Source organism: Cavia porcellus, unplaced genomic scaffold, assembly GCF_034190915.1.
Source record: "Cavia porcellus strain 051 isolate PalLab524CR breed Dunkin Hartley unplaced genomic scaffold, mCavPor4.1 scaffold_6, whole genome shotgun sequence".
NCBI classification, from domain to species: domain Eukaryota; kingdom Metazoa; phylum Chordata; class Mammalia; order Rodentia; family Caviidae; genus Cavia; species Cavia porcellus.
The window spans coordinates 100,665,058-100,678,575 of NW_026947489.1; the positions used below are offsets into that span (position 1 = coordinate 100,665,058).

The 13,518-nt window shown below is 33.6% G+C and overlaps 1 protein-coding gene across 10 annotated transcripts in view; it reads left to right on the forward strand.

Annotated features, from left to right (window-relative positions):
- Btbd10 (BTB domain containing 10) overlaps positions 1 to 13,518 on the forward strand; it is a 65,739-nt gene that overhangs the window by 30,273 nt on the left and 21,948 nt on the right. The gene's annotated exons all lie outside the window — the stretch shown is intronic.

A 13,518-nucleotide genomic window follows, 5' to 3' on the forward strand; every position in this document is an offset into this window, starting at 1 on the left:
TAAAAATATGAATGGTCATTTTGATGATTATCATGACGTGTGTGTGGTCATATATTTGGCTTTTAGCTGTGGTTTTTGGGTACAGAAATTTTTTTAAAACTTCTTACAGTACTAGAGTTATAAAAGAGTCTTGAGCTAGACCTTTTTATTATATGCTTTTTAGAGTACTTTCCTTTGGTTCTGGTGATTCTTTTAAGATAGTGCCTGTTTTATTATAAAAGTGGTATATATTCATTGCATGCATATGGTAAACAGAAAAGTTTACAGAAGAAAATAAAAATGAAATGTTATTGTACTGTCAAGGAAAACTTCAAATATTTTGTTACATGAACTGTTTTTTTGTATTTATATATAAATATATTTAAAGGCTAGCATGTATACTCTAAAATGACTTCCAGGTATTGCTGTATGTACTGTTACATAACTATTCTTTAAAAAGGGGGAAATTATGAACATTGTCTATCATGAAGTCATCTCTTATGGCAAAATTTTTAAGAATTGAGTAATTTTTTCTGGTACTTGATCCAGAGAGGTGACCAGTGTGGTTCCATAAGCATAAATTTCTTCAAAAAGGAAGACTATCCTAGAGAGCTAAGCAAAAATGTAATTTTGATATTTTTTCTGACCAAGAATATCCTTAGCGTGATTACAAAGTGAATCCTTTAGTGATGTACACATTATTTTTAAAATGAAGCAAATGGCCACAATAAAGTATAAAAAAATAAATCCTTTTAGTGGGAAAACTAGAGCTCACATGAACTGAGACTTTTAAAAATGCTAACAGCAAACAAAAAGGCTGAGGGTATTCAAAATAATAATATATAGCAATGAGGGAAGAACCTCAACTCTCTGAAGCTTCTTTGTCAAAGCAGAAGAATAGCCACCACCATAAAAAAGTGACAAAGCAAACGTTGCTAAGGACATAAAAATTTAATATAGGCATAGAGGTAAAGAATGCATATAGTTAAATGGGTTGTCTTCTAGGCTGCCTGAAATGTAGCGTTATACAAGGAATTGCATGCAACATCTTGATCAGTAAACTTGTGATCTTTTGAAGATATTATCAGAATATAAGAACTGCTAAAATCTGGCCCTGATTTTGAAAGAATTATTTTTTGAAACACAAAGTAAAAATTATAACTTATACCCAACTTAAAAGTATTTTGGAATGGATTTGAAAATTGTTGTGGAATGAGTTTATTAAAAATAGATTATCAGACCAGTTTTGATTTTTCTTTGATGTAGTGAGTGAATAATGGCAGTATATTTGGATTTAAGCTTAGCTTTTAGGCAGTTTATTTTTTTTTTAATTCAGGATTTTTGTTTGTTTTAGGTTAGGGAACTAGTCACCTACTAGTTGTGTTAATTTTGATTTTGAATGAACTTTTTGGTTCATTTGAAAAAGGTCAGTATTCATTAACATGTCTTCATATATCACACAGCAAAAGACATGGTAACAGAAGGCAATGGTACAATATAGCATCATTCTTCTCCCCAACCCAACCTGTCTCAGTTAGTGGAAAGAAAAGCCACTGTACTGAAATGTTGTTGCCATTGATTCTGCATATATATATATATATATATATATATATATATATATATATATATGAAAGAAAAAGAAAAGAAAAAAAGAAGTTGGATGCCTTACAAGATTGGGGAACTAAAAATTTAAGAGAATTTTAGTCCAGCTCTAGATAGATTGTTAAGGAATCTCACAGTAAGAGCTCTTTTTAAGTATTTGGAAAATGTCCGTGTATGTGTGTTTTAATATTTTAAAAATATTTTTATTAGTACATATTTACAGTATATAATGATTATATTCATTGATACATGTACATAAAGAATTATTCTTTAGTAAAGAAATTAAGCTTTCTTTGTGTCAGATTTGTTTGAGATCTGGAGCATGAGCTCTGAAATTGAGTGCCTTGGGTCACATCTGAGACTCACCATTAAATTAACTGTGTAATTTCAGGCAAGTAGCTTAGCCCTTGTACTTATTGAACTATAAAAGGGGAAAGGTGTGCTTTTTTTGTTTTGTTTTTGTTTGGTTTCGTTTTTTTGGAGGGGGATGTAGCAGAAATGAAACTCAGGACCTTGTGCTTGCCAGGCAGGCGCTGTGCTGCTGAGCTATATCCCTAGCCCAATGAAAGGGGAATGGTTTTGCCTATTAAAGTGCTCAATATTGTATCTGGCATGTACTAAATGCACAAATGTCTCATCATCATTGTTACTTTTATGTATTGTTATTTGGTACTACCAGGTGGAATTAGAGCAGTTATTTTCAATCAGGGGTTATTATGCACTGCAGTGGGCTTTTGCAGTGTCTTAAAGACATTTTTTTGTTACATCTGGGGGGTTGAGGGTTGAGGGTGTTACTATGTGTAATATGTAGGATTTAGAGATCAAGAATGCTACTAAATGTTGAGTAATGCCTAGGGCAGCCTCCCTACGGCAAAAAATTATCCAACCCAAATCCCTGAACTCTTTTACTTTAAGTAAGAGTCATGTAAAAAGATTTGGATCTTAGGAAAAACTAAGTTTAGGAAAAGCTACCTAAGAAAGCATTCCAAAGCTAGAATAAAACTCTCAAAAAAAAAAAAAAAAAAAAAAGAAAGAAAGAAAGAAAGAAAAAAAAGGATAGTTGGTCACAGAGCCTTTGCATTTGCTCTTATTTCAGAAATCTACATCGTTCTGTTTCTCCTTTCTTTACATTCTTGCCAGACAGCTTCCTTCACAGTATTTAACTTGGCTACTCAAAATGGTGACAGTGTCCTGTTTATTTCTGCTTTATTTTTCATTGTAACACTTCTGTATAAAATTTAATATATTTATGTATGTCCTATGTTTCTTTTCACTAGAATGTATTACTTTAGAGGGGAGGCATATTCTCAGTTGTATCCAAGACGGCAGTGATGTGGTGTATGATTGATTCCTCAGTTTGCAGGAGTGCTTGTTTAGTTAATAGCATCTCCCTTTAAAAAAGCTTGTAGGCCAAAAAATAAGATAATAAATGCTTAAAAAAAATTTTAAATGCCCTATAATTCCTTTCTTCTTAAATAAAATTAAACTTGTTTGGGAAAACTTTTGCTTTATAGTAGAATATTTTTGTTTTTCTCTCAGAATTGTTAGTATAGAGGTCTTTGGTAATTTCAGTTGAAACTTGAAGAGATGTTTGTAGTGCAGTCATACAACAACATACTATATAAGATCCCTCCCTGCAGCTACCACTGCTTTTGTCTTACTACAGTTGAGATTTTATGAAAAAGAAAGATGTCAGGATTTAGGACTAGTATTAAAACTACCATTTTTTGTGGGGGTAACCTGGGTTTTAAATAGCATCTGAGATATTTTTGTGGGGAAAACAAACTTGAAAACCAGACCTTACAGATGATCTTTTGAGAGATTAGATTTTTTTTTTTTTTTTTTTTTTAGTTGAGAACTTGCCTTTTGTGTAATCATTGTTCCTTGGGAAATTGACCATATGTTAAGCAGAAGAGCAACAAATTTATAGAAGGCTAATTGATCAAAAAAAGTGAGGGAAATTTTCATTACATTGGCTTAAAAAAGATTTAGAAGTTTGATAGCATTTCTTAGATCATCACAAGTTACTGAGAGTTAATATAGATATCAACAAACTTTCTGTAAAGGGTTAAATAACAAATTTCCTTCCTGCTAAGTAGACTACACTGTGCCAATCACTAAATCTTGCAGTTGTAGCATGAAAAGGCCGTAAAGAGCACTACAGATTGAGTGTCCTTTATCTGAAAAACTTGGGATCAGAAGTAGTATTTCAGAGTTGAGGTTTTTTTTCAGTATTTGGAGCTACTTGTAAATAATGAGATATCATAGGACTGGGGCCTGAGTCTACATACAAAATTCATGTTTCATATTTAAATTACGCTGAAAGTAACTTTATACAGTATAAAACTGTATTTTGATTCTGAACCATTGCATGAAATCAGGTATGACATTTTTTTACTTAGGTTGCTCAGAAGGTTCTGGATTTTAGAGTATATCTGATTTAAGATTTTTGGATTAAGAGTACTCAACCTGTACTGAATAAATATAGCTGTATTTTAAGAAAACTTTTTGAACAAAATCAGACAACGATTTGGACCTGGCCCAGGAACCATAGTTTGCCTACCCTGACTTATTACATTAAAGATGCTTATAAAAAGCTTATAAAATCTGTTGCTTCAAAATATATTAAATATAAAGCCTCTAAAATCTTTAGTTTAAAAACTAGAGCTAGGATATGTTTATTAACAGCTTATTTTATCTGAAAATATTCAGAATTTAAAATAACACTTCTTTATTGAGAGTAAGCTAATGCTAATCAGAAATTTATAAGAACACTCACTTCATCTCTTTTTTTAAGGAACTATTTTTAAAGGTGTGATTGAAAGTTCAAAAAAACCTTGTAAAGCTTCTATATATATCTTTACACAAATATACTTATGATATTCTTTGACAATAATAAATGAAGAAAATTGCTTAATATTATGTGTATCCTAAAAATTGAGCTGTTTTGGGCAAATATTAGTGTACGCTATACCAGGTTATGATATTAGTTACTGGCAGTATTTAAAGTTAACTAAGATAACCACTGAAACCAGCAATCAGAATTGTCATAAATGATTATGTCACGTCCATACTGTGTGAGGGTACCAGCTGTGAGTACCACTTGACATGAGTACCATTTAGATAATGTAGTCTTGTGTATTTGTTAATATGGTTCGAAGTGCTGTTTACATCGATTACTTCTGGAAAAGAATTTTTGTACTATTTCTTCGGTAAATTCCTCCCTTTTCTTTTCTTTGGAACACGTGTATTAGTTAAATATTGACCCAGTTAATTAGTTGTCTAATTTTATTTCTTTTTTTGGTTGTTTGTTTGTTTGAGGATATTCCAGATGTTTCTTTTAGTCTGGCTAGTAACCTTCTAAAATTTTATTACTGAGTTTTGAATGTCTAGGAATTTTTTCTTATTTAATTTTTGAAAATAGCAATCTCTTATTTTATGGATATGTCTTATGAAACTTATTGATTTTAGTTGTATTTTTGTACATTAAGCTTTTCATCATGAAATGACTTTAAGTTTATAAGTGACAAAAAAAATATGCCATCAGTTGCCAAATACTTTACCCAGCTTCTCTCAATAACATCATAAATGAGAGTTGTACATTATCAAAACCAGGAAACTGACATTCATGCAATGCTGTTAACTTGCAACTGTTGATCTTTTTTGAATTTCGTTACATGCACTCTTTTCTTGTATGTAGTTCAGTGGCATTTTATCACATGTATAGACTCATGTAACCTCCACCACAAATGCCCTTGTAACATATCCGATTTTTTAAAATTGCTAAAGTAGCCTATTGTGTGGCTGTACGCCAGTTTATCCATTAAGTTAGTAGCTTGGTTTGTGTTGTAGACTTTGCAATGATACGAGATTTTTATGTTGTTGGTTGTTTGGTTTTTTTGGAGATAAGACCCTGCTTTGTAGTTCAGGTTGGCTTTGAACTCACTATGTAGCCCTCACTGGCCTTGAACTAGAGGCAATCGTCCTCCCTCAGCTTCCTGAGTGCTGGGATCACAGACATGTGTTACCATACCTCGTGATACTGGATTTTTAAAACCATATCCATATTATTTTATACAGTACTTTTTCATTATAGTAATCAGTAGTTTCACTAATGAACAAGAACCTTAACAAAAGAAGGCCTTTACATTTTTCTTCACTTTCCTTTCCTGCCATTGGACATTGTTGCTGTAAATTGTTTCAAAGTTATATCCAGAGTTCATAGGAGATTACTGCTTGGTGAATGATCATATTAATCAGTTTTAAACATTTTTAGAGACTTTACTGACTGTTGATTTAACTTAGCTTCAAAGCATGAGTTTGAAATAAAGGTATTAAATCAGAAGCATTATTGGTTCATAAAGTTGTAAATTTTTAAAATAGAATTTTGACGGTTGGTTTTGTGCTAAAGGAAATGCTAGAAGTTTCATCTTTAGTTGATGAAAATTGTGATCTCAAAGGATTCATGATTAAGAGTTTTGATTTGAGTTTTTGTCCTAACTTTACTGAGTAATATGTATTGTTCTGTGAGATTTTGAAGTGGTGTTTCATTGGTGATGAGAGTCGAAATAAGTATTTTGTTTCTTGAGACTTTGGACCATAGAAGTATATGCAAGAGTCTGTGTAGGTTGATGAGAAAGAATTTAGTGAACTCTGGCAAGAGAAGGGTGATTAGAAAGGACTATTAGAAAAATGACTTTTTTATTAAGTGTAATAAAAAAAATTGAAAATAATTCAAATGGCTAAGTAACAGCTTCCTGATAGTCTTAAGCAGGAGGTATTTGCCCAAAAAGCAAGTTCTGGTGTACAATTTGCTAATGTTTTTATTTTGTTTTGTAATTTTTTTATTGGTACATTTTAGATATATAAATGATCACATTCATCATGGAGAATTTGTACCTGTGCATGATACAACTTGATTCTCTTTTTCCTTGTTCTTCTACTCTCCCTTCAATCCCTCCTATCCCTCTCCATTTACAAAAGCTTTTTTCCCCATTTTTTCCTCCTTTTCTACTTTTTTTCCCTTTTTAAAAAATTTTTCCCTTCTTTCCTTTCCCCCTGTCCCCTTGTTTTGTTATTCGATTTATTGTTTGTTTGAGACAAAGTCTAGAAGAGACCTTGTTTGAACTTTGAGATCTTTCTGCCTCAGCTTCTTCAGTGCTGGTGTACACTACCATCCATGCCCAGTTCAATAAGTTTTGCTATTAATGGGCACTCATGAAACCTCACCACAATCAGGATAATGATTATACACACCACAGTTTCCTTGGAGGCCTTTCTAGGTTTTCCCTTTCAACATCTGTGCCTCACCCCCATGCAACCACCCATCTAGTTTGCTTTTGCTTTTTTTTTTTTTTTTTTTTTTTTTTGGTCTTCGTTTTTATCGGTACCAGGGATCCAACTCACAACTGCCTGCTTGCAAAGCAGGCGCTTAGGCCGCTAAGCTAAATTCCCAGCCCCTTTGCTTTTGCTTTTGCTTGTGTTTGTGTTCTTGTTTTTCTTTTTGTTTTTGGGGTATTGGGGATTTAATCCAGGGTCATTGCACTAAGCTACATCCCCTTTCTATTTTTAATTTTGAGTTAAGTTCAATTTCACTAAGTCTCTTCAGGCTGAGCTAGAATTTTCCTCATGTTTCAGCTTCCTGGAATGTTGGAATTGAAAGTGTGTACTACCATGCCCACTTTTCCAATCTGTTTTCTGACACTGTGAATTAGTCTGTATTTCTTAGAACTTTCTATAATTGCTTTTGATCTTTTTCAGTACATATTTATTGTGAGATTGAGTAAAGTTATAACTTGTTCAGTAGTTCATTCCTCTTTGCTATTCAGTCTTATTCAGTTGTATGGGTGACATCTCTGTCTTAGTCACTTTCTGTCACTGGTACACATTACTACAACACCTACAAGAGGAGAGAAGTTTATCTTGGCTTGCTGTGTTGAGAGGCTTCTGTCCATAGTCAGCTGGCTCCAAGGCAGGAAAGATCTGGTGGGGGGAAGCTACTAGTGGCAAGGACGTCAGGAACAAGAGAGAGTGAAGGAAGGATCTGGAAAGAGAGAGCCATCAGTGACTCAGTGACCCGCATCTCCTGTCCAGGCATCCCTTCTAACAGCACATTCAGCTGTGAACTTAGTGTGGATTAATCCACTGATGAATATAATACTTCCGTGTTCCAATCACTTTCCAAAAGCTCCACCTCTCGTTCCATGAGACTTCTAGGTGGACATTCTAGATCTAAACCATCACAACTATAAATAGTTTATCCTCTCATTTGTTCATAGACAGTGAAATAGTTTTGAGCTAATAAAAATAAAGCTGCTAAAAATGTTTGTGTACATGGGTTTTTGTTTCTTTTGCGTAAATACAGGATGGAGTGGCTGGATGATGTTAGTATATATTTAAGTTCATAAGAAAAAAGCTGTTTTTCAAAACAATTTCCCAAGTGGTTGTACTATTTTTGAGTTCCCCTATAAGTTTATTTGAGGTTCCACATATCCTCATCAGTACTTGACATGGTCAGCCTTTTTATTTAGCCATTTTAATAAATGCATAATGTCGTAATGTTGTTTTAGTTTGTATTTTCTAAATGACTAATGATGTTTAGCGTCATTTCATATACTTAGTGTTTCATCTGTGTATCTGCATTTTTGCCTATTGTGAAAGTTCCTTATATACCCTGCATAGAAATCCTCTATCAGAAATGATTTGCAAATATTCTCTTAAATTGTTTTTTGAAGCGCAAAAGGTTTTTAATTTTGATGAAGTTCAATATTAAATTTATTTACAAATTGTGCTCTTTATTTCCAAAAATTTTGTAACTTTAGGTTACAAACTTAGGTTTTAGATTTAGATATGTGATCTACTGTGAGATAATTTTTATATGTGATGTGTGTTGACCAGAGATCGTTATTGTTTTCTTTAAGTGCTGAAAGTAAAATGTCTATTGTATATTTGTTTATTGTAGCATCATGTGTTTTTCTTGAACACTTGTTAAAATCAGTTGTCTATATGTATATGTGAGTCCTTTTACGGAGTTTATAAACTGGACCATTGGTTGACGTACTTGTTTATCATTATGCCAGTAGTACATCTTCGTGTTCATTACTATAGGTTTGGGGTTTTTTTTGTTTGTTTGCTTGTTTTGGCTTTTGTCTTTCTGAGACAGGATCTTGCTATGCAGTTCAGGCTGGCCTTGAGTTCACCTTATAGCCCAGATTGGTCTCTATTTGCTATGATCCTCTTGCCTCAGCCTCCCAAGTGCTGGGATTATAGGCCTGCACCACCATACTTGGCTGCAATAGCTTTTTAATGTTTTCAAAAACACAATTTTCTTTTTACAGATATTATTCTAGATAATTTCACAGATTATTCTAGGTGCTTTGATTTCTGTCTTTAAGGGTTCTTAATATTCATCGGCTAAGCCATTTGGACTTGGAAGGTTTTTTTTGGACAGTTTTAAATTATAGATTCAATTTCTTTACTGTATGTAGAGCTATTTAACTTACCTGTTTCGTCTTGAGTTTGAGCTTTATTGGTTTGACTTTGTCTAACACTTCCAGGTTGCTGAATTTATTGTCAGAAAGTTGTTTATAATAGTCTTTTATTATTCTTTTAATATCTATAAATATTGAGCTCATCATTCTGACATTAGTAGTTTGTATTTTAATATTTTTCTCAAAGCAGTCTGGCAAAAAGTTAGTTTTATTGATCCTGTAAAAATCTAGCCTGTGTTTTCAGTGGTTTTTCTGTGTTGTTTTTATGTTTTCTAATTATAATGATTTTCTTTGATCTTCATTTTCTTTACTTTCTTTAGATTGTTTACTCTTCAAGAAATGCCGTGCAACCATATAGTTGTTTTATTTCTTTTCAAACTTTGTTCTGCTGTAATCATATGTATGTTACAAAGCTCATATCATTATAATTGTTTAAACTAGCCTTTTAAGAGATTCAAGCAATAAGAAGAAATTGAGTTTTCTCAGACAGGAATTATTTACTGTGCTCTTTATTTCTTACTATAGATCCATAGTTTCACTGACATTTCTTCTTCTTCTTTCATTTTTTCTTCTTTGACTTTTCTTGTAGTTTAGGTCTCCTTTTGGTGACTTTGTCTTTGTCTGAAAATGTCTGTATTTCCTATGTATTTATCTGTTTGCCTACTTACTTACTGGGTTTTGTGAGACAGGATCTCCCTGAACATCCAGGCTGGCTGAGAATTTACTGTGTAGCCTAAGGTAGCCATAAACTTCCAATCCTTTTGCCTCAGCCTCCTGAATGCTAGGATTACATGGTCCACCATGCCAGGGATTTCCCTTTATTGTTGAAAGAGATTTTTGTTCAGCAACAAACCTAGGTCAACAGAGTTATTTGGTTTTGTTTTTCTTTAAAGTGTAGAATTTTATTGTGTGTGTTGTATATATGAGTTTATAATTTTGTCAAATTTGAGAAAATTTCCAACATGATTTCTCCTTTTTCCTCTATTTCTTTTCCTCTGTGGACTATTTACAACTGTATTTGGTCACTTGAGGTTGATGCACAGCATAGTCATACTTTATTTTTCTAATTTTCTGTGTTTCAGTTTACCCATAATTACCTTTCTCCTATAATTTATAGTCCCTCGTTGCTTCCGTTCAGTGTACTTTTCATCTCAGATATTGTCATTTTTAAATCTCTGGAGGTTTGGTTTATGTCTTTTATCTTTATGTAATCTTTTGGAAGAATTTTTAATGCCCCTCCCCCCCTTAATTCTGACATGCATGTCTGTCCTGGTTTGATTTCAGTTACTCTTTCTCTTCCCCATCACCCCTGCATTATGGGTTATATGCTCCAACTTTGTTGCATGCCTGGTAATTTTTTAATTGATACCATGGGATGTTTGATATTCTTATTCATATAAATATTCTCTAGATTTTTTTGTTTGTTTGCTTGTTTTTGGAATTCAGTTATTTGGAAGCACTTTGATCCTTTTGGGGTCTTGATGTTAAAATTTAGGGGGTGCAGTTAGAGCACAGTGATGGGTCACATTATTTCTCATTTCAGAGGTAAGATTCCTAGTTTTTCAGTGCCAGGTAAATTATGAAGTTTTTCCACGTGACTTGCGGGAACAGGCCCTACCCTACCACTGTATGAGCCCTGGCCTTTGTTTTTGAATCCTTTCTTTCCTGGCCTTTGATGTGTACTAAAATTCGACTCAGTACTCAAGAACTCTGCAGCTCTTTGAGATTTTGTCTCTGTGCTGCTCTCCTTCTCTAGTTTTTTTTTTTTTTTCTTCTTCTGAGAACTCTCACCATCTTTTATCCCAGCATCTCAGCTCCATCATAGTCCCTTGGGTTCTGTCCTACTTTTCCCTCTGTGTGTTTACTCTGGAAATGCTGTCCAGATAATAAGTTGGGACTCTTGCTGATCTTATTTCATTTACTTTGGGTCTTTAAGCGCTAATGTACTATGTCTTGCAAATCATTATTTCATATAGTCCATTCTTTTTTTTTTTGAGTTGTTTCAGACAGGAGAGTAAATGCAGACTTTGTTATTCTGTCTTGGCTGCAAACCAACGTTGGGGCCGAGCCCTCCTCTTCATTTCCTTACCTGTCCTCAATTCTTCTCTCACACTCTTTTAAATACAGCCCGAGACAGAGCTGTCCCTTTGAACTCGCTTGCCCTCATTTTTTTCACACATTGTTTTTGCATTTAGAGTCCTTTCTTGATCTAAATTATTTTGTTATATTGAAGAGGCTATAATTAGTCTTCAGTGCCATTTGATTTAGAAGGTCTGATTTAGGGTGCATTGTATTTGGTAATGAAAAGATGGAAATATATTGACATCTCTTGTATTCATTTAAAATCTAGGCAGTTTTAAATGAAGTCAAATAGTTCAGCAGAATGTTTAGCAGTGCCTAATCGAGCTACAAAGCTATTTGGTAGAAATGCTTTCCCAACTAATTTGTTTGGTTGGTCCTCACTCAGACTGAAAATTTAGTGTGCATTGCCTTACCCATAATTGTGATTGAATCTTGTCCATTAAATTATAATTAAAAATGATTAAAACTTAGCAGTCAGAATCATTTTTCTACTTTTCTACATATGGTCATTGCTCTATTAATATTTACTCATTTTTTTGCTTTAGAAAATGAACAAGACACTAGTGTTTTTATTCTGTTTTTAAAGATAAATTTAGTAGGATCTTTTGATTTGTTCTAATTGAACATTATATTTTAAGAGTAATTGTTTTCTGATATTTTTCACCAAATATAGGGTTTTAGTTTTTTTTTCTCTTTAGCTTTATGAGAGTCAAATGATTGATAAAGGCTAACAGGTTATCATTATTTCTCTAAAAATAATTTTCAGGGTAAACAAAATTCAGCACTATATTTTTTGTCTTAATCTCTGTTATAGCTGGGTGATGATTAATTTTTATAGTGAAATAAAACCCCTAATATAACAAAAAGTATTATAGCTAAGAAATTAGCAAAAAAAATGACGGTGAGATATTAAAGGATTTTAAACTTTTCTGAATCACTGGAATGTTCAAAAAAATTGTTATTTTTTTTTTTTTTGTCTTTTTTGAGACGAGGTCTCGCTATGCAGTTCAAGCTGGCCTTGAGCTCACTTTGTAGCCCAGGCTGGTCTCGGAACTCGCAGCGATCCTCCCACCTCAGCCTCCCGAGTGTTGGCGTTACAGGCGTGAGCCACCACGCCTGGCTGGAATGATCAAATTTTAACTAGTGTAATTTTGGTAAAGGAAAAACAGTGTAATTCTATAGAGAGGACACTGAAGCAAGTCAAAAGGCTTAAAGTTACTCTACTAAATGCTGTGAGATTGAGCAGATCTTTTGGACTTTATTGTCCTCATTTGTCATAACTAAATGAGCTAGCAGCTAGCGGGACATTATGTGCCAGCTGCTTTGCTGGTCTGTGCACCTGCTGTATAATATTTACTTCTCATACCTTCTTTCCCCAAAATAAGACCTAGCCAGAAAATAATCAGCCTTAAAAACTAAAGAACAAAAATGCCAGCCCCAACCAGCCTGTCCTTGCCCAACCACCATCACTGTTCTCTTGTTTGGTGGCTTCTCTGTGAGTGAGGTAAGACAAATACAGGCTGATTGGAGCTAGTAAAATAAATTTCCAAATTCGCCGTAGGTCTGTCTGTCTCATGTTTTTTACTCTCAGTTTTACAACCTGCATTAGATTTTGATAATATCTTATCACTTTATCAGGGCCAGCTATAGTATGTCTTCTTCCTTTTTTTTTTTTTTTTTTTTTTTTTTGTCTTTTTCATTTTTATCGGTACCAAGGATCGAACTCACGACCGCCTGCTTGCAAGGCAGGTGCTTATGCCGCTGAGCTAAATCCCCAGCCCTTTCCTTTGAATTTCTTAAGCATTTATTAAGTATTACTCATTAAGCTGTGTATCTGGGATATAGGTAGTAGTTGTGTGTTTTTTTTTTTTTTTTGTCTTTTTTGTGACGGGGTCTTGCTATGCAATTCAGGCTGGCCTTGAGCTCACTTTGTAGCCCAGGCTTGTCTCGAACACACAACACTCAGCCCCTCGAGTGCTGGGATTACAGGTTATAGGCATGGGCCACCATGCCTGGCTTACTAGGTAGTAGTTTTACATTTAGAATTTGGTACAACAAATTTTTAAATTTCTACATTTTTGCATTACTGCTGTACTTAGATTAGATAAACTCCAGAAAAGACCCTCATTTTAAGCATTTAACATAGCACTGCTCTTGTGTAGCACGTATAAATTAATATATTGTAAGTAGATTCTATTAACTAGGTTATTTTAGTTAATCAGCATTCTTACTGTATTCACTTCTCATGAGTAAATTCTATATGAGAGGTTTTTAAATTTTAAAAATTCTAGTCATTATGAGGAAAAAGGAACACTGCTCCACTGTTGGTGGGGATGTAGACTGGTGCAACCACTGTGGAAATCAG